Genomic DNA, 24,609 nt, shown 5'->3' with positions numbered 1-24,609 from the left:
TTAGGAAATGAAATGAAATGCTTTGGGAATTACTTTGAAAACGAAGTTACAAGCCACAAAAGAATATCACTTTCTTTATTTAATAGTTACGCCTCTTCTTCTTTTTTTCTTTTTTTAATTAGTAACAGTTTAATCACTCACTTTCTTTGCCAGATGAGACTCTGATTTCTTTGGATCTTTCCCAAATATAACATTTTCACTCAAAGTATGAAACTTTTTTATTGTTAAGCAAAATTTTTCAAGTTTGCCATGGTCTTATGGGACAATCCCACATGAGAAATTCCAAGAATGACTTGTCTGAAGGCTGCATCCCTGAAATGAGTATGGAGCTGCCAAGGTGATGTCTTGGATGTGACTATTCCTTAGTGTCTAAGAAGGTGATTTTCTGACCTAGCAATAATCCAATTGCCAAATAACTTCTGTTTCTTACCAGTTAGCAAGTTTTGATTCAATTTACCAATTTTCCCATTATGCCTTTTTTAAGGGAAGGGATCATTTTAACTCTAGTAGAGCATTTCCATAAATTGCCCACTATAGAAAAGCTAAGGATATATTGTAACACCTCTTTCCTTCCACAAAAATAATATCCTTCTGACATTTTGACAAGTTAATGAAGCATCTCTTTCCCATCTGAAACAGTCAATTGGCATTCCTTCATTAGGCTAGTAAGCTTCCAAGTGTTTCTTCATTTGACCCTCAGAACACCTTTTAACACTTCTCTTATGAGTGATGTCAACTGGTAGGCAAGCCATTTGGTACATTCCCAGACCCTTTAAAAATAATTCCATCATATTGGCTAACCCTAGGGGGGTCTCTCTAGAACTGAGTGCACTTGTATAACTATTCACAAAAAGGGTCTCTGATTTCTGTCTCTACTTCCTTTAACACCCTGGTTATATTTTACTTGGCCCTAGAAACACATCAAATCTCAAAGCTTAGAATATTGATCCATTTTTCAGCTGCTTCTAGGAGACTGTTCTCTGCAATCTCATCCTTCTTACTAATAAATTTGATTAAGGCAAATTCCCCTTTGTGAAACCAGAAACCAGATTTTTCTTCTATATTCTCAATGCTTGCATTTGGCTTCCATCTCCACTAATTAACCACTTGGATCTTTGAAAGTCTTCACCTCTTTTTCCTAACACACACACACACACACACATTCTTCAAAAGTCTGTCAGCAGTCAGTTGAAATGTTTAGTCTTGCTTGAAATTAATTTTCCATTTTTATTGTTCCAATTATTAGGCAGGTTTTATGGCTTTATAATAATTCCCCAGAACTCTTTGAACCTGCTATGATTTTTATGCTTGTGCTCGACATGTTTCTTTAGCAACACATTGATTCTGCCAGTTCTGTTCTATGAGATTTAGGGAGTGAACATGTCCAAGATATGAATATGAAGATGACTGTCATAGATTTGATATTTTGATGGTCCCCAAAATAGTTTTTAAATTATACTTGCAATCAGAAGATATATCTTTTATTTCAACTTTTTTTTTTTTTTTAACTAGTGTTCTTCCTGTATTTCTTTGATTCATTTCTATTTCCTTTACTAAGACAAGTTTTTAAAATTTGGATAATCCATTCATGGAAACTATATTACAAGAGGAAGATTTTATCAAGTCAGAAAAGCCCACTACTTTAGTCAAGATTTTTAAACACATGTATTAATCACACTAAAACCTCCTATCATTTCACTGCAGAAATACTGTCCCATTCATTGTTCACTCAACAAATATTCATATAGTAGTGTTATATAGAGATTTTTTGAAATTACAAAGTATGCATTACTGAAAAATGTTAATGGTTTCTTGCAGGTCTTTGAACTTTAATTGTATTTGTGGCTTCTATAGAATGGGGTCTCCATAGAAAATGAACGCAGCCACTTTTAGTAGTAGTTCTCTAAGTAAAAGCAGTTAATCAACAAATGGCATTTTCTTCCTTTACAACCTCCTTGCTGATTCAGAGGATGACTATTACTTACATTGAGATCAAAACTAGAGTTAGTTTTGAAAAAAATTATTTCAAGCCTTCATGTGGTGGAAAGATCATGGGCTTAGTGGCAAACAGATCTGAGTTCCCCTCTTGACTGTGCTCCTTACTGCAGGACCTTGGCAGGTGTGTAATTTCATTGAGTCCCACTTTCCTTATGTGCAATATGGCTTATTAAGTAACATATATAAAGTGGTTCATATGCAGTTGGTAATTTTTGAGGAAATATTTTAATTAATACTCTTTAATGTATTAAGATTGGCAATTAAAGTTTTGTCTTCACAAAAAAGGTACATATGTTAATGGTTTAAATATTATACAGTAAATTCTTCTCATTTATGGGATTTAGATTCCTGAAAATTCCAGTAGTAAGAGAATTGCTGTTGAGGAACTTAAAAGCTTACAACAAAAAAGTACTCAGTTCTATCGGGTTTTGCTATATTTCAAAGCTGAGTTGTTAGTTGCATAAACATTTAAGCATTGTTAGGTCCTTCTAAGCATTGTTTAGGTCCTTCTAAGCATTGGTAGGTCCCATTATTAATATATAATATCTCCCTTTATTCCTGGCAATATTTCTTGTTCCAAAGTCTACTTTGTCCAGTGTGGGGAAGGTTTGGGGAGGGGGTCGGAGAGGGGTAGAGGGGGTCATTGCGGGGGAGAAAAAAGGGGACATCTGCAATACTTTCAACAATAAAGATAAATTTAAGAAATATGTAGTCTACTTTGTCTGAAACAAAAATAAAGTCTCCTGGCTCCTTTTGATTAGTTTTGGAAGACATATATTTTCCCATCCTTTTACTTTAACTCATCTGTGAATTTATTTTCAAAGTGGAACTCTTATAAACAGGATATAGTTGGGTCTTGCTTTTCAGTCAATCTGACGATCTGCTTTTTACATGTGATATAAAATTACATATACATTTATATCAATGTAACTTGGTTAAAGTCTACCATCTTTCTGATCATTTTTAAGTTCCATTTGTTCCTCTTTTCTTGACTAATTTTAGATAAAATGTTTTTTATATTTCATTTTACCTTTACTCATGCCTTGTTAGCTATACCTCTTTGTTTTATCTTTTCTGGCTGCTCAGAGGTTTACAACATACCTCTGGAACCGTGCACATGTTAGCCTCAGGCGATCCCTCACAATATGCACTGTAGAAAGCTACCGCTCGCAATTGTCCTTCTCCCTCCTGTCTTTTATTCTGTTATTGTCCTGCACTTTACTTCTACATGCATCATAAACCCCACAATTTGTATTATTTTGATGTTGAACAATGAATTATTTTTAAAGGTTTTTCAATTTAAAAAATACCTTTTGTATTTACCACTTCCAGAATTCTTTATTCTTTTTGTAGGTCTAAATTTTATCTGATATCACTTCCTTCTGCCAGAAGAACTGCCCTCTTTTAGTGCAGGCCTAAGGATTTTCTTGGTTTTTGTTTTGGCTGAAAAAAAAGTGGTTTCTTTCATTTTTGAAATATAATGTCACTGAATATACAAGTCTAGAGAATTAGACTCTAGTTACTAATTCTAGTTTATTTTAAATGTAGATTAAAATAATCTGCCTTATTGAAAAAAATCCTTTTAGTAACAAAAATTTCAAAATAAAATTTTCTGGATAATTTTCCAACTAAACATTGACTTCAAATTTCTCCTCCACGCCCCCAAATATTTTTTTGCTATTTAAACACTTTATGAATCCATGTGGATTTTGTTTTAAAAAATACATAAAGTGAAGGCAGAATATTTTCCTAATAAAAACTTGTTTTTAACCTCAAGAATCTAAACATTACTTATGAACACAGGGTCCTAAGGAAACACGTTTTTCACTTCCAATAAGAGTGTTGTGGTAGGAAGAATAAAGAACCCCCAAATACATCCAAATCCTAATCTTCCAGAACGTGTGAATATGTTAGGTTACATAGCAAAGGGAAATTAACATTGTAGGTAGAATTTAGGTTGCTCTAGAAGTGATTTTGAGATGAAAGATTGTCCTGTGTTATCCACATGTGCTCAATGTAATTATAAGGATCCTGACAAGTGAAAGAGGAAGACAGAAGAAAAAGAACCACAGACATGACAGCATGGGAAGAATTTGTCTCAATATTGCTAGCTTTGAAGATTAAGGAATGGGAAATCAATCCAAAGAATGCAGATGGCCTCTGGAAGTCGGAAAAAATAAAGAAACAGATTTTCCCGAAGAGCCTCCAGAAAGGAATGTGGCCCTATTGACACCCTGACTTTAGCCCAGGGAGCCCCATTCCAGACTTTCGATCTCCAGAACTGTAAGATAATAAATTCATATTGTTTTCCACTGTAGTACCTTGTTACAGCAGCAAAGGGAGCTAATACAAATTGTGGAACTTGGGAGTAGGATGCTGCTACATCGAACATCTCAAAACATGGAAGTGGTTTTGGAATTGGGCAGGGGAAGGGCTGAAAGAATTTTGAGGTTCATAATATAAAATGCCTAGAGTGTCTTGAACAGAGTTTTAGTAGGGATATGGATGTTAATAACTGTAAGGAAGACTCAGAAGGAAATGTAATCATGTTATTGGAAAACAAAAGAATCACCTTTTTAAAATATACCATTCAAGAGTTTTTAGTATATCTATAGAATTGTGCAACCAATACCACAATATAGTTTTAGGACACTGTCATCATTCCAAAAGGAAACCTCTTACCCATTAGCAGTAATTCTCCATTTCTCCCCATTCCAAGCCCTAGGTAACCAATAATTACTTTCTCTTTCTATGGATTTGCCAATTTTAGACATTTCTTATCAATGGAATTATGCAATGTATATCCCTTTGAGATGAGATTTTTTTCCCCTAATTCTGATATTATTAGCTCAAAGTTATTTCTTAAAATAGGAATTGACACTAACACTATATGATACAGAGATAAAATTATAATATTTTAGACATTCTCCAAAATAAGATACACAAATGGACAGTACACACATGAAAAAAAAAAAAAAAAAAGTGCCCAACATCATTCACCATTTAAAAAATGCAAATCAAAGCCACGATGAAATACATCCTTACACCCACTAGAATGGCTATAATAAAAAACACAGAACAACAAGTGTTGGAGAGAAAAGGGATATTGGAACCCTCATACATTGCTAGTAGAAATCTAAAATGTCACAGCCACTTTGAAAAGCAATTTGACAATTCCTCAAATGGTTAAACATACACATGATCCAGGAACTCCATTCCTAGGTATATTAAACAAAAACATACACAAAAACTTGTACATGAATATATGCAGAAACATGATTCATAATAGCCCCAAAGTGTTAACTCAAATGGTCATCAACTGATAAATGGATAAATAAAATGTAGTGTATCCATGCAATGGAATATTATTTGGCAATATATGATGTGCGAATATATGCAACAATATAGAAGAAACTTGGAAACATTAGGCTAAGGGATAAAAGTCAGTCATAAAGGACCACACATTGTGTGATTTTATTTACAAGAAATACTCAGAAAAGACAAGTTTTCGGAGTCAGAAGATAGATTAGTGGTTGCTAAGGGCCAGGGATACGCAGGGTTCAAGGGATGACAGCGAAGAGGTATGAGGTATGGGTTTCCTTTAGGGATAATGAAAATGTTCTAAAATCATGATTATGGACAACTCTATGTATATACTAAAAGCCATTAAATTGTACACTGCACATGAGTGATTCGTATAGTATATGAATATCTCAATAAAGCTATTTTTAAGAAGAAATTAAAAAGCTCAACAACAAAAAATGTCTCTTTTCTGGCAATTTGCCCTTTTTGAAATAAATATACAATCCTGATGAACCAAAATAAAAATCATAACATTTATATTCAGACTCAGAATAGGTCTAAATTTCACTGAACAATCATATGTCCAAAATATAATAAGCTATATTGACAGTTCTTTCAATTTTTCAGGATATTCCCAACCTTTAAAATAAAATCAGACTGACACAAGGAATCTGCTCACTTCAGGTCTAAATTAGTTCAAAACAAGCAAATATATATTAGGGAATATTTGGTTAAATCTAGCATTACAGGATCACTGGTCTATTTTAACTTTAAAAGAGCAGTTGAAAGCAGGTCCCTTTTATCTCCAAGGAAATCCAATTATTCTGTCACTGTCCACTGATTGGGACAGCAATATATCCTAGCGTTCCTGTCCCTAAACTCACAGCCTGTTGATTGATGAATTTTTTTTATTATTATCCTCATATAAGGATATGGGTGAATCTGATTTCCTATGTCCATCTCCTTTTCTAGAGTTTAAGTTAAAAATAGAAAAATTCTTTTTTGTTCTGTGGTTAACCAAACTATAAAACGGGAGTAAAACTTTCTGGGAAATGATATCCTGACTTGCCAAATAAATTCACAAAATTAACATCGGTTGATACTTGATCAGAGATAATGTATAATATACATTTTCCATTAAAGTCTAAATATTATTTAAAGAATTCAATGCCAACATTAATTTTGCTCTCCACAGAACTTATTGGGTGTTTGAAAACATCAGATAATCATAATAACTATGTATGAGGCAAGGTGGGTACTTGAAATATCAGGGGGAACACTGTAAAGTACATGACTGTCTAACCACTATGCTGTACATCTGAAACTAATACAGAAAAATACTAAATGTAAACTGTAATTGAAAAATTAAAAAATAAAATATATAGAGGACGATTACAACTCAATAATAAAAAGCCAAGTAACCCAAATAAAAAAGTGGGAAAAGATCTGAATAGACATTTTCCCCCAAAAGATATGCAAACGACCCATGAATACATGAAAAGATGCTCATAACCATTAGTTATCAGTAAAATAAAAATCGAAACTTCAATGAGATAGCATTCATACTTAGCTGGATGGCTATCATCAAAATAAGAGACAACAGCCCTGGCCGGTGTGGCTTGTTGGTTGGAGTGTCATCCCATGCACCGAATGGTCATGGTTTGATTCCCAGTAGGGGCACATACCCAGGTTGTGGGTTCAGTCCCCAGTCGGGGCGCATATGGGAGGCAACTGATCAATGTTTCTTTCTGTCTCTCTTTACCTCTCTCGCTAAAATGAGTGAAAATGTGTCCTCAGGCGAGGATTTTAAAAATTAAATAAAAATAACAGACAGTAACAATTGTTGGCATGGATGTGGAGAAATTAGAACTCTCAGACATTGCTGGTGGGAATGTAAATGGTGCAATCTTCTTCAAAAACAGTATGGCAGTTTCTTAAAGTTTAAACTTAAAGTTACCATATGACTCAGCAATTGCACTCCTAAATATATAGTAGGTCCTCTTAAAAGGTTGTTTCATTCAGTGTCATTTTGTTATAACATTGATGAGATAGCATATGAACTTAACTCTTGTTTATCAATTAGCCTATGGTAAAACTGGTGTAGCTTTATGTCATTTCACTTAAAGTTGCAGAAGCTATTAATGATGTTAAGTGAGGACTTACTATATACTGAAAATAAATGAAAACATATGTCCAAACAAAACTTGTATACAAATGTTTATAGCAGTATTAGTCATAATAACTAAGAATTGGAAACAATACAAATGTCTATCAACTGACGAATGGATAAATAAAATGTGGTATACCCATTCTACAGAATATTATTGAGCAATGAAAGGGGGAAAAAACAGTATGAACCAAGCACAGCTCTAAGTTTTTACAAATGTTAACCCTCACAATCTCCCTTTGAGGAAAGAAATATTATCTTCACTTAACGTATGGAGAACCTAGTATACAAACAGGTTAAAGGACACACAGCTTCCAAGTGGTGAAGTTGGGATTTGAAACCAAGCACTCTTGAGTCTAGAATCTGTGCACTTCAATGCTTAACTTACCTGATATCATACTACATAAAAACCGGGCACTGATTAAATTAAATTAAATTAAACTTTCCTTTTTGTAATGACAAAAACTATGTCTATGTCATACTATTTGTAAAAACAGTTCCTTTATTATAATTAGAACATTATAATGTTTTAACTAAAATACTTATAACAATGATCTACTGTAGGTAATTTATCTTTACCTTATTTTATTATAACTACAGCAAATAAAGTTATTATTCCTTGGCCCAGAGACACTATCGTATATATAAAGTTCCCTAAGTCTGAAGTTCATGGTCAGAAATTAAATGCATAAATTCATAAACTAATTCAGTCATTAAACATTCCATCTATTAGTGATATAACAAAGTATTCAATTTTTTTAAAAGAAAGGGAAAAAACAATAGAGTTTGCTAAATAATCAATGAAATAATAATGGCAATTATATCTTGGTGAATAATGATAATATTATAGTAGAAAAGAAGTTGAAGATTGGGAGTAAGAGCATCATTTGCTGAGGACAGAAACAGAGTCCACTATTTCTAGTGCCTAATTCTAATGCAAAGATCAGGACATATGGTGAAGCTCATGTTTTTAAGTCAACAGTTATTTACTCACAGCCCACAATGTTCTGGGTGCTGACATATACCAGTGAACAAGGCAGACAAAATTCCTGCCCATAAAATGTTAATTCTAATTTTTATAAAACACAAACATAAATACTTCTCTCTTTACTGTCTCACAATGCATACTGGAATGCAACCAGGTAACCATGGCCCAGTCTGAAATTTCATCTGGTGCCACTCAGAAATCTTGACATTGTGAATAGTGATAAATCCCTTTAGATTGGTACTTAGATACATAGACAAACTAGATGCACTCAACATGGTAACCACCTTTTTAACTGTACATAAGTCATAGGCCTGATTAAAGTATTTCTTCCACTTCACAGTGAGGGGAAATAATGAGAAGGTTGTTTCCATTACTGAAGCTCAGCCATATGGACTGGTTTTAAAACCAATGGGAGTGTGTAAGTGTGTATGGGTGTATTGCCAGGTTGGTATACACACAGGTGAGCATGCAACATTTTGATGTGGTAAGTGGAAATCTCACAATACTGGGAAGCAGAACACCTGCCATATCTTGGAAAAGTCTCAGATCTTTTGACTTGTGTTAATTCTTTCCTTTAAAAAAGATCCATACCACAGTCATACTTGGCTCTAAAATTATGAATCCACAATTTTCTAGGCAAAACCTAAAGCCATAACTCATAAACTTTATCTACAGTAATCCAGAAAATCACTTTTACAATACAAGATGAAGTAAAAAATGAGGTAAAAAGACCAACAGTCTCAGACCTACCCTTTTTTTCCACCCCTCAATTCTTTCCCTTAGTCTAGCAATTTTCAACCTGTTTTGTCTCACAGCACACATAAGCTAATTACCAAAATTCTGTAGCACACCAAAAAATCTATTTTTTGCCCATCTGACAAAAAAAATAGGTATAATTTTTATTCATTCACACTGGACAGTTATTGTTGTGTTGGCTGTTGTCAGCTTTTATAGATTTTTTTAAAATATGTTTTTACTGATTTGAGAGAGAGAAGGGGAGAAGGAGAGAGAGAGAGAGAGAAACATCGATTCGAGAGGAACACGGATCAGCTGCTTCCTGCATGACCCTTCTGGGGATTGAGCCAGAAACCCAGGAATGTGCCCTGACAGGGAATCCAACCGGTAACCTCTTGGTGGATGGGTCAACGTTCAATCCACTGAGCAACACCAGCCGGGCATGTTGTCATTTTTTTTTTTTTTTCTTTTACAATCTAAGGGAAACGATGTCAGTGCCCTGACTAGTCAGGTCTTGCAGCACACCTGACTGCCTTAGTTGAAAATTGCTGCCGTAGTCTGAAGACTAAGGGATTTAATAATAAAGAGGAGGGGGTGTCAGGGAATTCTTAGAACTTTTCTGAGATAAGAGAAAGACTACAGGCTCCAAAGGGGGAGGCAGGGTGGAGGGGCTGGGCAATGAAACTATAATAAATACCAAAAAAAGCAATGATATGAAATCACAAATGACTAATGGCAGCTTCCTCACCCCATTCCTTCCTTATACTTCATAACAGGCCTCTGAATAAGGATCTACCGCACCTTCTTGCCACTTTTTCTGACTCCACAGGACTTTCTCCCAGCGGCTCTTCCCTGCTCTCCTTGCTGTTACCCGGGTGCCACTAATACTAATATAGGCCCTTGTTTAATATGCTTACCCGAGGAAGAATCTAATTCTCACTAGATATTAATAGCTAATTATATTATCAATCCTAAGAGGCTGTGCATTTTAACAGGCATTACCTTCACCCATGGAGTTGTTAGAGATGGAAAGAACCTTAAAAGTACAAAGAATTGAAGCCAGTCCTCCTGCCTCTACAGCTCACTGGAATGTCCGCCCAGCCACGCCGGTGCCGACCTGTCTGCACTATCCTTGACCTACATTGCCCCCGTGGAGGGGTTCCCAGCACCAGGAAAGGCATGTTAGGGATATTTTTGAAGTAAGCGAGCCTGTGCAGCACCTTTAAAAATTCCTGTAGGCTACCATCTTCTTGACTCATACGTGAGGCTTCCCTAAGAGAGTAGACAACACCGTTACCTTGGATATAAAAACATCTGTAAAACTAAGCAAGTCTGCCATAATATATGTATATATGTATATAATGGCAGACTTGGTTAATCTGTTATCCAAAAATTTAAAAAATTATATAAATTAAGAATATATATATAATTTTTTTTAATTTTTGGATAAAAGATTTGGTTAAATAATCTAGTCTTATATTGTTTACTATAGTCCATGTTTTCAAAGTGCTTCCCAGTCACCAAACCTCTTTGCCTCTAAAGACCATCATGCAAGGTAGTTGGAGAGCTAAGGACATCAGGTTTGTCACTTTTACATATAAAGAGTAGTATTTAAAACAGAGTATTTAGACTAAATTGCCTGGGATTTAATTGCATAGCTACCTCTACTAGTATGTGACCTCAAACAAGTTACTAAGCTCTCTGTTCTTCAGTCCATTTGTCTGTAAAAATGGGAGTAAAAATAATATTTACCTGTTAGGGTTTTTGAGGATCAAATGAATTTAATGAAATAACAGTGCTTAGAACAATTCCTGGCACCTGGTAGACACTCAGTGAATGGTAGCTGTTGTTAATATAATCACCATGACCACCATTATCAGCAGCATCATCTGGGGTGGTCATTTACTGTGAGAAAATTAATCATGCACTTAACAGATCCTCTCTTCACTTTGTGCCCACATAGTTATGGTCATTCCATTGCTGCTCTGCTAATGTTGTCCCTTTGTCTTTGAAAATTATTTTCTACTTTTGCCACAATTGATTTCAAAGAGTATTGGGCTGTTTTATGAAATGAAATAAATTATTCAATGAGTCATCTTTGTCTCCATTAAAAAGAAGAAAGTAATATTGCAAGTGGTGGTATGCTGAATAGATGGATGGAATGTAATATTAAAATATTTCCAGACTATGATTTAGTGTTATAGAACATACAAAAGTTTCTAAATATTCTAATAACTAGGCTTCCATTTTTAGCTACAATGTCCTTTATATATAAGCTTATAGTACTTCATAGTATAATGTATAATATATTCATTTTAGGGCTTTAAGCAATTGGGCCCAGAACAATAGAAAAATTTGCTGCTTATGACCTTTCAACAGTAAACTAGTATCAATAACTCACAATTAGCTCCATAATTATAATGGCACCAATAAAAACTATCTTCAGTTAGCAAAGCTAGGGTTCCAAAAATAAAGCTATCTCAACCAATGTTTTGCATCAGGGCTAAAAGATTTTATAGAAATTGTTTGTTTGTTTGTCTCATTTTTAACACTTACAAAAGATACATGTACCAAAATACATATCTCTCATGAAAGTCTAGAGCGCATATCTGGTAATGTGACTTAGGAAAATTTAGCAACTCAGTCAAGCTACAGGTAGTGGCCCAATCATCTAAATGCCTACTATTTTCATCAAAATTTCTCATATTAGCCTCTTTTCTATTCTCAACTACCTTTATAAATTAAGTAGTGATTATAATCTCAAGGCCATATACATTTTGTCTGTATCTAGCAATATTCTTTTAAAAATTGCCTTCTTACTTTAGGTGGGCAAACTCATGTCTTAGCTGAAGAAAACTGACCCTGAGAACTTTCCTCAATCCAATGCCTTTTTCTGTTTTACCATATCCTTACTTCTTTCTGGGTGTCCCACAATAATCAGAGTGTTTTGGTGAAAGTTGTGTGTGAGGGGTGGGTGTGTGTGTGTGGAGAGTTAACATTGTACTTTTGAGATTGCTATCTTTAGAAGGGTCTGTTTGCAGGGCTGGCCCTTGGATGGCATTTGGGGACTTGACTTTGTCATGTTCCCTATGTTAATAAGGCTCTTTTGTCTACCCAGGGTACTGTACCCTGCAGTACCAGCTTGCCTAGACTGATTATACAAAAAATGTGATTAATAGTGAATATCTAATTTTTTTCTGGAATTTTGGAACTTATGGCTGGCCATGTCAGCAGAGAGTACCTACAAGACTGGCCCCAAATAGAAACTCTGGACTCTGAGTCTCAAGCAAGCTTCTCTGAGCCAAAACGTTACACATACATTGCTGGTTTTCACTACTAGGGGAAGGAGTGTGTTAATCCCTCCTACGAGGGAAAATGTTGGAAGTCTGTGCTGGGATTCCTCCAAACTGCCTGATGAATCTTTTTCCATTGCTGATAACTATAATAAAATACAGTCATGAGTATTGCTGACTCTGAGTGCTATGTTTCTAGTCAATCACCAAACATGTGGATGTGAAAATTTTAAAACAGGCAAAAAAGTTTAAAAAACATTTCAAGAAAGAATATATATACATATATATGGCAAATAAGTTCAGGAAAATATGTTAAATATTATCAGTCATTAAGAAAGTACAAATTAAAACCACAATGACATACTACTACACAGCTATCAGACTGGCTGAAATTAAAAAGACTGACCATACCAAGTGTTGTCAAGTACCAGCAAGGAACAAGTGGAATTTGAAATTAAAAACACAATGTCATTAACATTAGCACACAAAAAAATGAAATACAGTGGTGCCTCAGTTTTCCAGTGTAACCCTTTCCGGAACTGTTCAAGTTCTGAAACGCTCGAAAACCAAGGGATCCACAGCCGACAGCTGGGCCTCAGGATCTTGCCCTCAGCGGAAATCATGGGGCATGTTCGACTCCCGAGGTAGGTTCGAAAACCGAAGCATTTCCTGTCTTCAGTTCGTAAACTGAAATGTTCGTCAATGAAGAGGTTGAAAATCCAGGTACCACTGTACTTAGGTATAAATCTAACAAAATATGTACCAGATTTTTATGCAAAAAACTATAAAACTCTGATGAAAGAAATCAAAGAACTAAATAAATGGAGAAAGATTCCATGTTCACGGATAGAAAGATTCAATATTATCAAGATGTCACTTCTTCCTAACTTGATCTTTAGATTCAGTGCAATCTCTGGAGATAAGGGAAAGAACAGGAAAAGGGCAGAAGGATATATTACCAGGAGGCACAGGGCACTTTGGCATAATGAATATGTTCACTATCTTCATTGTAGTGATGGCTTTACAGGTGTGTATATGTCACAAATCATACCAAATTTTACACTTTAAATACACATAGTGCATTGTATGTCAAAGATATATAAACAGAGCTTTTTAAAAACATTTACATAGCTAATCCTTTCAAGTTATAGTTACAGGCTATTAGCAACAGCACCCATCTGAGGTTCCCTATGATAATATAAGCAATTTTATTAATAAAAATTTTAAAACAATAGAAAGTAACTTTGGGGAATTTCATCAATAGACACAATATGATGCATACCAAGAAAGAGTATATCTGAAAATTGACTCAAATGAGAAAGAAACAAAGGTTAAAAAGATGATGACTGGACACAATTACAAATTTCTAGTCAAAATTCTGCAACATATGCAGCCCACACCGCCACCCACCATCCCCTGCCTCATGCCAAGTATGAGTTCTCTGTATAGGAGTTCAATTTGAGATCGAACTTGCCCAGCAAGAAGGTTTACATTGATTCTGAGCATTAGTTACTATAGGTTACATAAATTCAAAACAGTACTCTAAATAACTGGGGCCTCTGAGCAAAAATAAGGAAATATTTCACTTAAAAACATACTTTTTATTTCCTTCAATGGTCTTATACCTAAGAGAAAATTCAGATATCACAGAACCAACTACAAAAACTGTAAACATATCTACAGAACACAATCTGTTCTCATAAGTGGCATTTCTAGAAACTGACAACAAAGTCCTAAATATTTTTATGATTGATATTTTGTTAATCTTGGAAATTTCTTATTCAAAACATTAATCACTGTAAATATTTCCAATCAACTGATAGATCATATAAACATTTCTGAGCATATCAACATCTGGTAATTAATTTCTCTTCATTTAATCCATTAAGGGGACCTTATAAAACAGTTTACATTGCTATCTATGAAGCTGATCCTAGAATCAAGCATTCCAAAATCATTTTTTTTCATAAAACACACAAGAAATAAAGCACATTCATTGAAATCATAGCAGTCTTTGTAAGCACAATATTTTTAACTGACAAAATTCAGATGTGTAAAAAAACACGTATCTCTCTGTAACGGGGCTGAAGTTGCCAAATAACGGAAACTTGACTAAGTCAATTCCAAGTTTTTTCCTCAGTCACTCAAGAGTTTTTCTTAGTCAAGTGAGGCATAAACTTAGTCAATTCAAAATCATTTTCCCCCCTTCCCTGCGGTGCATCCAGTCATGGGAAGGGGGCGAAGGCATCTGAGTGAAATTGGCGGTTGGCCTCCTGCATGCCCACCCTCCACTCCAGCGTCCTCTGAGGTGTCTGCTCTGCCCACCTGCGCTGCAACCTCCTAGTCCAACCCACTTCCTCCCGGGCATCCTCTCATCACAATCAAGAAAACTCTTTAGGGACCAAAGGCTTCTAAGGAAATCTTGCCCTCTTTCAAGGGCCAGATATTCTGGTATCTTGATTATATTGGTGCCTGACAATGTTGTCAGACACAGTGTTCGTGGTCATTTTCCCAGGCCCCAAGAAATGAAGCCAGTGAAGTCCTCCAGGCGCTTGTGTTCCCAAACATCTCTTTATCTGGTGGGAGTGGTTCCGGGGGTGGGGGAAAGAGGGGCTGGCAGATGGATTTTATTGTCCCTCTGAGATTCCTAGCCTCCAAGAAGTTCCAAGACTTACTCTCTCGTTTCCTTTAAAACTTTCTACTCCCACCACCTTCCCCTGGCACTGAGAATTCCCATCTAATCCATACAGTGTGATTTATTTAAAAAGTTATTTTCCTGATGTCATCTGTAAGCAAGGGATTCAGCAAACAATACTTGCAAACAAAATGAACACAGTCTGAGTGATTTATACCTTAATCAAAATGCAGTCAGAGCAAGTGCATGATGCATTTTGCTCTTAATCTTGAAAAACACTACCAAAAAAAAAAAAAAAAAAGTTAATTGCCTTTATATTTTCCTGAAAGGAAAAGTCATCGCCTCTCAGTAAATTCCATCAAAATGTATCTTTCCTTGATAAATATGTAAACACTATTTTTCTCTCTTTGCACACATAGTGTCTCATACATGGTAACTCCTTCATAAATGATTCTTAGAGAAATAGCTTTCTTTTGAAGAAATTCTTTCCAAATAATGTATCATGATGTTCTATTTAGAAGCTAAACAAATGATACATTAATTTCTGATAGTATTATAGTTTAGGGTTATATTAGATCCAAAACAGCCCAATCCTCCAGGTAAACAATGTCATCAGCGAGTAGGTGTGCCAATGTTTTGTTTAGACCTGGAGTCAAAATGAAAGACTGAGGAATTCCAAAAAAGCCCTAGTATTTCCAAAAGAGAGAAAATGGAGAAGGAAAGATTCAGGTGTGATCCTAAAAGTGTAAGTCCTTTAAGAGGCACTTATTTTTTTCCATTTTACTGCAATACAAGCTATTTTGCCACATTACTCACATAGCCAGAAATTATAGGCATCATGAATTGGAATCAACTGGGTGCCAAATGAGATACTTATGCCCACTTTCCTAGTCACGGTGGCCTTAGGAACTACAGTCCTTTCATTAAGTGTTTAATTGTCTTGGGAACATCCCGAGTCAATATTTTTATTTCCTATTTTCACCTGCCAGTGGTGAACATTTCTTCTCCATTTTCTAAACATGTAACTAAATTTAACATGGTAGTTATGACAAGACATGCAGGAAGCTGCCCAGTCCAAATAAACTGGAAAACTCGAACAATTTAAAACATGCTTTTCTATTCTGAAGGAAGTCTTGAAGTCCTGAAGCTCCTTCCTGACCAGGCCCTAATTTCATTGTGATGCTTCCATTTATTTGAAGAAAATTACAAACTTCTCTACAAAATCAAAAGCGAAATTATTCTAATTCTATATTGTAAGAATAAGGTAAAACATTGTATGCATTTTTTATATACTAATTGTAAAACATCTGTGGTATTGATCGCATTTTACTTTGGTTTATTGAAAACAACAAATGCCAGCTAAACTTTAAATGAAATCCTTTTGAGTTATACAATCCTAAAATTTATTTTCATGCAAAGAATCTCTGAAACTTTTACAGTTTGTTTTAACATCTCTTTATAACCTAAAACCCAATTAGACCCAGGGAAAGATATTAAGCCATCACACATATAATATCTCTTCATAAATTATTTTTATCAATTCAACAACATGTGGCTTTTTTAATCCTAAAATGAAACTCTGCTAACATAGCAAAGATATGAAATATACTGGTTTTTATGTTTTGCCTTTCCTCTCTTCTTTTCAAACAGATTTCATAAAATACATGCACAAAAGTGTGCAATCTGCTCCTTTTGTATGATCTATCATAGTATCAACCAAAAAGTGTGCTTGCTGTGGATTGGAATCCTAAATCTGTCAGAACTGAGTTGTAGTGTCAGAGTAAATAGGTCATCCTTTTAATGCTTTTTAAACTATGAATGATATAAATGAGATTGATTCCCCAGCCAGAGTAGTAGAAAATAATTAGAAATGAACAGCGGGGTCACGGGGAGATGGAGGTTTGGGAGAGATGAAGCATGGGGATTCCTCCCGGAGGAGACAAGCACAGTGGCAGTGAAGGAGGAAAATACAAGTGTAACTTGCCAAGAGCAGATGATTTAAAGTTATTGTAGCAAACAGACCTTCAATTCCCAGGGATATGGAGAGCCAAGGGTTTCTAACACTCTTGAGTTGTGACAGGCTCTTTTCAATTGCTTCATTTCATTAGACACAATTCCTGTCTACATTTGTCAGAAGGCGTGTGCATGGGTGTGTGTGTGTGTGTGTGTGTGTGTGTGTGTGTGTATACATTTTTCTTAAACTTTACTCAGTTTGAAGAGCAATACCAGACATCTTGGTCTAGTTTGACAGGTGGTCGTTTAAGCATCTGAAAAAACTTTTCAAGGCAGTGGAAAAATGAGCAGTTACCCAAACAATACAATATTTTAGGGCTTTCAGAACAGTTTATATATAGTACCTTTATAAGTGCTACACATGTATGTAATGAACACAATTCCTAAAAGAATTTATTTGCTACTGAGAAAAATATTTTCACCCTCACAATAATAATTTAGCTTATGATTATTAAGTACTATAAGATGCCTGACATTATTCTAAGTGTTCCACTCATGCAGTCTCTCAATCTTGACAATAACCCTCTACATTGATCCTATTATTATCTCTGGAGCACAGAAAGGTGAAGCATTGTGTTCAAGGTCAGCTAGCTAGTAAGTGGTAGAGCCAGCATTCAATCCCAACTAGTCTGGCACTGGAGTGCACACTCTTACCACAGCACATACATCTCATTTGCTCTAGTTATAGAGGCACTATCATATCAATTTTTAGATGAGAACATTGAGAGTTAGTGAGGTTTAATAACTTTTAAGTTTCTTCTGCTAATGTGATAGATGCCATGCGTCAAGCCTAATTTTCCCTGATTCCAAAGTCCAAGCTCATAACCACTTACAAGCTCCTAAAACCACTGCAGCCTCCTAAATATAGGATCATGGTGTAAAATGTAAAAGAGACCGTGACCATCAAATACAACAGAAGCAAAAATGAACATGTTTTAATAATGGCCTGATCCATGTCATCTTGCTGAGGTGGTTCACCCATAGATAGGACCAGTATGTCCATAACACTAATCACAGCACAAAGGTCCCAGGCTAAACCTCCCATCTAGACCAGAATTACTACTGTCAATACTAGAAATGGCCTTTGTTTTCCTAATCTTTGCAAATCTGAATAGCAGTTTCTCGACCTCCAGGAGTGGCCACGAGGCTAGCCAGAAGGAAATTCAACCCAGAGACCTAAAACTGGATTCAAAACAGGAATTACCCACAATCCTGAGTCAGAGAATTGTGTCCTCACAGAGCTCTTTGATCCTGAGAGAGGGAGCTAAGTGGCACAAAGGAAGAGCCAGATCATAGATGAGAAGGACTTTATCACTAGAAGGTCTTTTCCTTCTAGATGAGCATTCTGGATTTCAGAGCAGCTGGTTCCTGCTGAGCGTAGATGGGCCTGGCCTCGGCCCCTACACAAATGAGGAGAAGAATTTTGAACTAAAACATAAAAGCACAGCAGCAGGCCACAGAATCCACAGCTCAGGCCTGCTGGGAGCCCCAGCCAGTTCACACACCATATGTGCCCTGCTTATCCATCTGGTTTAATGAAAGGAGCCAAACAAAACAGTAAAAACAAATGGCAGAGTAGAGTCTTTTGCCCTGGCCTTGAAGTGCACACTGACCTCACCTTGCAGAGTTTTTCTATAAATCATTTGGGTTATAAGTAGTTTTATATAAAGTATAAAAGCCCAAGCTATGCAAAGCTTTAAAAAGGGAGGAAAAGTTCCAAAGTTACAATTAATTGCCTTATATCAATCCTTCCATTTACCAATATTACTCCATAAAGCAAAACCTGAAATCCAATGAAACCATGGAAACATGTAATTTAACCACATGTGAATCCAAACCAAAAACAATCACAATTTATATGACCACCACAAAGCCTTTGCATTATTAAATTATTTCATAGACGGAGGATTGGGTTCAGTTATTTAAGCAAAAATCAAAACAGTACATTTCCATGTAATAAGGACATATATATATATATATATATAAAAGTTAATTTCAATAGACCAAACCTTAGCCTTGGTCTATGTCCAGTTTCTCAGCCTCAGCACTATTGACATCTTGGACCAGATGAGTCTTTATTGGGCATTGTTGACATTTAACCATACCTCTGGCCTCTACCCTCCAGATACCAGTAGCACTACCATTTGTGAAAACCTAAGATGTCTCCAGACATTGTTAGATGCCCCTGTGGGGCAAGTCAAAATCATGCCTGGTTGAAAGCCACTGATCTATATGATACTGAGACTCCTGAATGCTGATCAATCCCTTCCTATTTATATACAACCATTCAGTATCTGCTATTACTCATATTAATGGTTCAAGACAATGATTAGGCCTGTTACTGAATTTTCTGAGACTAGTTCATCATTTGTCTTCTAAGATCATGAAAATGATGTTATCATAGTTTTGCCTTTCTAAATATTATAAAAATTCAATCATACACAAACATCTATGTATTATATAATGAAATGAATATACAATATGCATGCATGTACTTTGAAACTAGATATTGAAATTCTTAAAAATCTGAATTTTCTAAATTGTTCCTAAGTCTATTGATGAGGCTTCAGAGTTCACTCAAAAAGAATACAGCTTTCTCCTTCAAATCCAAAAAAGTCTACAAAAGCTCAAAATGTGTGTAAGTTAATATAATTTTAAAAGTACAAGTAATGTCAAAAAATTAAGTTAATAAATTAGATCTTTAAAGAATGTTATTTTGGTCTCTCCCCATATGTTGGGCTTGATGTGAGATATTAAGATGAATTAGATCAACATAAGCTTTTTCTTGCAAAAGTATTTCAATAATAGAGGTGTACAAAAAAAAGAAAAAATAATTACTGCCAACATTTGGTATTAAGTAATGATTTCTACATAAAAGGTAGATATGAACGAGAAAATTTTAAGAAAAACATCAAACCAGTAAAGTATAGGGTATGTTAAGGCAAAGAAGAATATTTAATTAATCTGGTGAATGAAACTGTAGGCTCTATGCAAAGCAAGTAGGTACAGGAGTTTGGGGAAAAAAGATAATAAGGAGAAGTGAGAAGCAAGAATAAAAATGGTTGAAACCAGATTATAGAAGGCCTTGTCAGATTAATGAAACTGGCTCGTTCTGCAATCAAGAGGGGCCATTGAAGAAAATGGATCAGAATGATAAGAGTAAGATGTTAAGAAGATGTATTTTTTCTGTATCTCAAATATTGTATCCCTCGTCCCCCTACATCTAAACCATTGGACCATCATCACCTATAGATGGAACCTGGTCCCTTAAGGAACTCTGGTCGGATTCTGAGACCTGGGATCAAGTCACTTTTGTGACTTACCTGCCTCTGTTTGTGCCTAGGTGCAAATAATTGGTCATCTTATTTTTATTTATTATCTTTGAAATTGAATTTATTGGGGTGACATTGGTTAATAAAATTATACAGATTTCAGGTATACAATTCTACAATATATCATCTATATACTTTATTGTATATTTACCACCCCAAGTCAAGTCTCCTTCCATCACCATTTTTCCCTCCCTTCCCTTCTTCTGCCTCCCCCCACTCTCCTTCCCTCTGGCAATCACCATAATGTTGTCTGTGTCCACGGGTCTTTCTTCTTTTTTCTTTGCTTAATCCCTTCATTCTTCTCACCCAGCCCCCAACTCCCTTCCCTCTGACAGCTGTCAATCTGTTCTCTGTATACATGAGTCTGTATCCACTTTGTTAATTTTGTTCATTAGATTCCACATATAAGTGAGATCATATGGTATTTGTCTTTCTTTGACTGGCTTATTTCACTTAGCATAATACTCTTCAGGTCCATCCATGCTGTCACAAAAGATAAGATTTCATGCAGCATTTGTGGAAAGCAGTATGGAGTTGCCTCAAAAATTAAAAATGGAACTGCCTTATGACCCATTGATTCCACTTCTGGGAATATATCCAAAGAAACCCAAAACACTAATTCAAAAGAATATACGCACCCCCATGTTCATTGCAGCTTTATTTACAATAGCCAAGATTTGGAAGGAGCCCAAGTGCGCATCGGTAAATGGGTGGATAAAAAAGCTGTGGTACATTTACACAATGGAATACTACTCAGCTGTAAAAAAGAAGGTTGTCTTATTTTTTTAAACCATGCCCACCTTATTCTCAATTCCAGTAATCAGGTCCTGGCTTATTCCCTTCCTTTATAGCCCCACTGAAACCTCAAGACATATTGGAGTAGGGACATCCCTGAAACAAACCTCATCCATCACAGGAAGTAAAATCTAACTTGCAATAGCTAAGGCCTGCTGTGGCAAACATGACTTCTCTCCTACTGTTTGGGTGCACCCTCCAGTATTGCTTGATGTGATTCCACATGATCTTGCTCCATCTTCTTAGACATCTGTGTTATTCTGGATTGCCTCTCTTTGATATACAACAAGGGCTGCCATCAAATGGCTCCTTGTTGCCTTGCTCTATAGACACTGATTTTTGCAAGATTCTTCCCTTATTCCCTGTACTACCCAAGTGGGCAGGTTTATTCCAGGCCCAGTGCCCAACCTGCCTTACCTCATTGAGGTTAATCCTCCATGCATAACCGGGGTACATGATGATGCATAGCTGTCAGGCAGGAAAGATGGATGGGAGAAAAGAGAAAAGCAGCAAGAAGACTACTAAGAAAGCTATGAGCAGTACTGAGGGTGCCCTGAACCATATTAATAATGTTCCTTAAGAAAGCTAGAAAAAAAATATGTTTTAATGCAAAAGCAAACTACTTTTATATAACATTTTGTATGAAAAGACTTTTCACAATTTAATATGATACATAAAAATCCCCCTTTTACTTTTCAAAACTCACTATTTTAACCCAGGACCATTTTTACAAACCTTTTATAATATTGCTTTACTTAAATCATTAGAGTCTCTTTTTTTCCAGATGTTACATTTCTTTTAAATAACTGCAAAGATGTCAAATCAAATTATTCCTTTCATTTCAAAAGTGAAAAGCTCCAGTGAGCAAAGACAAACTTTTATGGCAAATTGGTTAATAAAGTGCTGTTTCATGGGAACTGCATAGAACAGTGACTCTTAATGTTTAAATAGAACAATGACTCTTAATGTTTAACATTTCCTCAGCAATCTGAATCCTTCCTGCAGTCACTGAAAGTCTTTCCTGGTCTAACCCTAACTCATCACACCATATATACTGGGATTGCTTCTTTATTAGCCTACTTAATAAAAAACAAAAACAAAAACAAACAATGTGCTCTGCTAAAAGAATCTAGCTTAGTTCTGTCATTATGTATCATTATTTTATTTCACTCTCAATGATTAGATTTTCTTACCATTTAGCCAGACTGTAGCGGTGCTCAATGTTGGCTTTCCAAAAAAAAAAATGCTTATAAATTAATGTAAATAAAGTGCTTAAGACAGTTCCTGAAATAGTGTCTTATATAGTAAGAGCTATGTAAGTGCTTACTATTACTACCAAACCCTGAACTCCACTTTAAACTAAATCCAAATCTATGGAAATTAGGTGCAGCTATCAATGTCCCTAGTTCAGGCATTGGTACTTTTTCAAAGCTTTCCATGTGATTCCAGTGAGCAACTAAGGTTGAGAAACACTGAAATTTAACCAAGCACCAATGAAACATGTTTCATGGCTTAAGTCTCAGAAAAATTGACCAGTTTTATGCCCCATTGACAAAAAAATCTACAATTTGCCAGACACTGTGCATGTCGAAGAAGACAAAAATGAGTAAGACAGACAACCTCTACCCTCAAGAAACTTGCTATCATTAAGGTGAAATAAGCCATAGCCAAATAAAAACAGAGCAATTCTTTAAGGGTAAGAATCATGATATTAATTAAAAATGTGAGTCCGACAAAGCAAGGATTAGCCAATTCCACTTATTTAAAGCAAGGAAGACTTCCAGAGAAAGAGAAATTTGAACTGACCCTTAAGGTATAGTGGGATTGTTGGGTGGAAAAGGACAAGCATAGATAGAAAGTTATATCTAAAGTGTACAGAGAGGGGAAGAGCATAAAGTGCCCGAGGACCTATGAAGAAATAAAAGAGTTCTAGTAGAGTGCTGAGGGTGAAGCTGACAAATTGTAAGGGTCTGTAAAACCAGGACAAAAATTTGTCTTTTCTCTGTAGGCCAAAGGAATCTAAGGAGCCACTTTTTTAAAAAAGGGTAACATGATTATATCTACAACTTAGGTCTCTCTGTCTTCATCTATCAAGAGCTGCAGTAAACGTGCACATGAGACTTAGGCTCTCACATGGTCATGTTGCCATATTCAGTTGAAACCGGCTTCTCTATTGTGCCTTCACTCAGTTCTCTTGAGGAATAAAGACAAGATATTTTGGAACTTGAAATTTTAATCATAAGCCAAACTAAGCTAAGAAAGTTATTCTCCTTTTCCCCATTTCTTTCCATGGAACCAAATAAAGGAAATATTTTTTAATGTAAGCTTCTCCATTAGATCCATCCAAGATTTTATATAAAATTGTACTGCAAAAAATTGACAAATGAGGCATGCTGGCAAACCCTTTCTGTTTTTGCAAAAAAAATAAGAAGACAAAGTATGACCATCACAAATGAAAGGAAATGACTCCAAAAGAAACTATATTTGAAAAGGGATATCTTGAAATTGTACGTTTCTTAGCAGAAACTTTAACAGTTTTCTTTTAAAATAAGACTATACATAAGAATTATTTAAGGTAGAGAGTGAAAGTATCACATAAATGATAAAAACAGCAAATATTTATTGAGGGCTTAGTATGTGATTAGTACTGGGCTCACTGTCTTCACTACAAGTGTGTCAGTACTATTTTTAGCTTTATATTTTGAAATTTATTTTAATTGTTGAAAGTACTATAGATGTCACCCTTTTTTACCCCATTGATCCCCTCCACCCCACTCCTGCCACCTCCCCAGGCCTTCACCACATTATTATCTGCGTCCATGGGTTATGCATATATGCATATAAATTCTTTGGTTAATCTATTCTCAACCCCAACCTTCCTTCCCTTTGAAATATGTCAGTCTGTTGCATGCTTCAATGTCTCTGCGTCTATTTTGTTCATCAGTTTATTTTGTTCGCTAGCTTCTTCTTAAAAAAGACCCTTCAACATTTCATATATTGGTTTGGCAGTGATGAACTCCTTTAGCTTTTTCTTGTCTGGGAAGTTCTTTATTTGACCTTCAATTCTAAATGATAGCTTTTCTGGGTAGAGTGATCTTGGTTATAGGTCTTTGCTTTTCACACTTTGAATATTTCTTGCCAATCCCTTCTAGCCTGCAAAGTTTCTGTTGAGAAATCAGCTGACAGTTGTATGGGAGCTCCTTTGTAGGTAACTAACTGCTTTTCTCTTGCTGCTTTTAAGATTCTCTCTTTGTCTTTAACCTTTGGCATTTTAATTATTATGTGTCTTGGTGTGGGCCTCTTTGGGTTCCTTTTGTCTAGGACTCTCTGATCTTTCTAGACTTGTAAGT

This window comes from Miniopterus schreibersii (assembly GCF_964146895.1).
Source record: "Miniopterus schreibersii genome assembly, chromosome: 6".
Lineage (NCBI taxonomy): Eukaryota > Metazoa > Chordata > Mammalia > Chiroptera > Miniopteridae > Miniopterus > Miniopterus schreibersii.
This window is presented reverse-complemented; position numbering follows the sequence as displayed.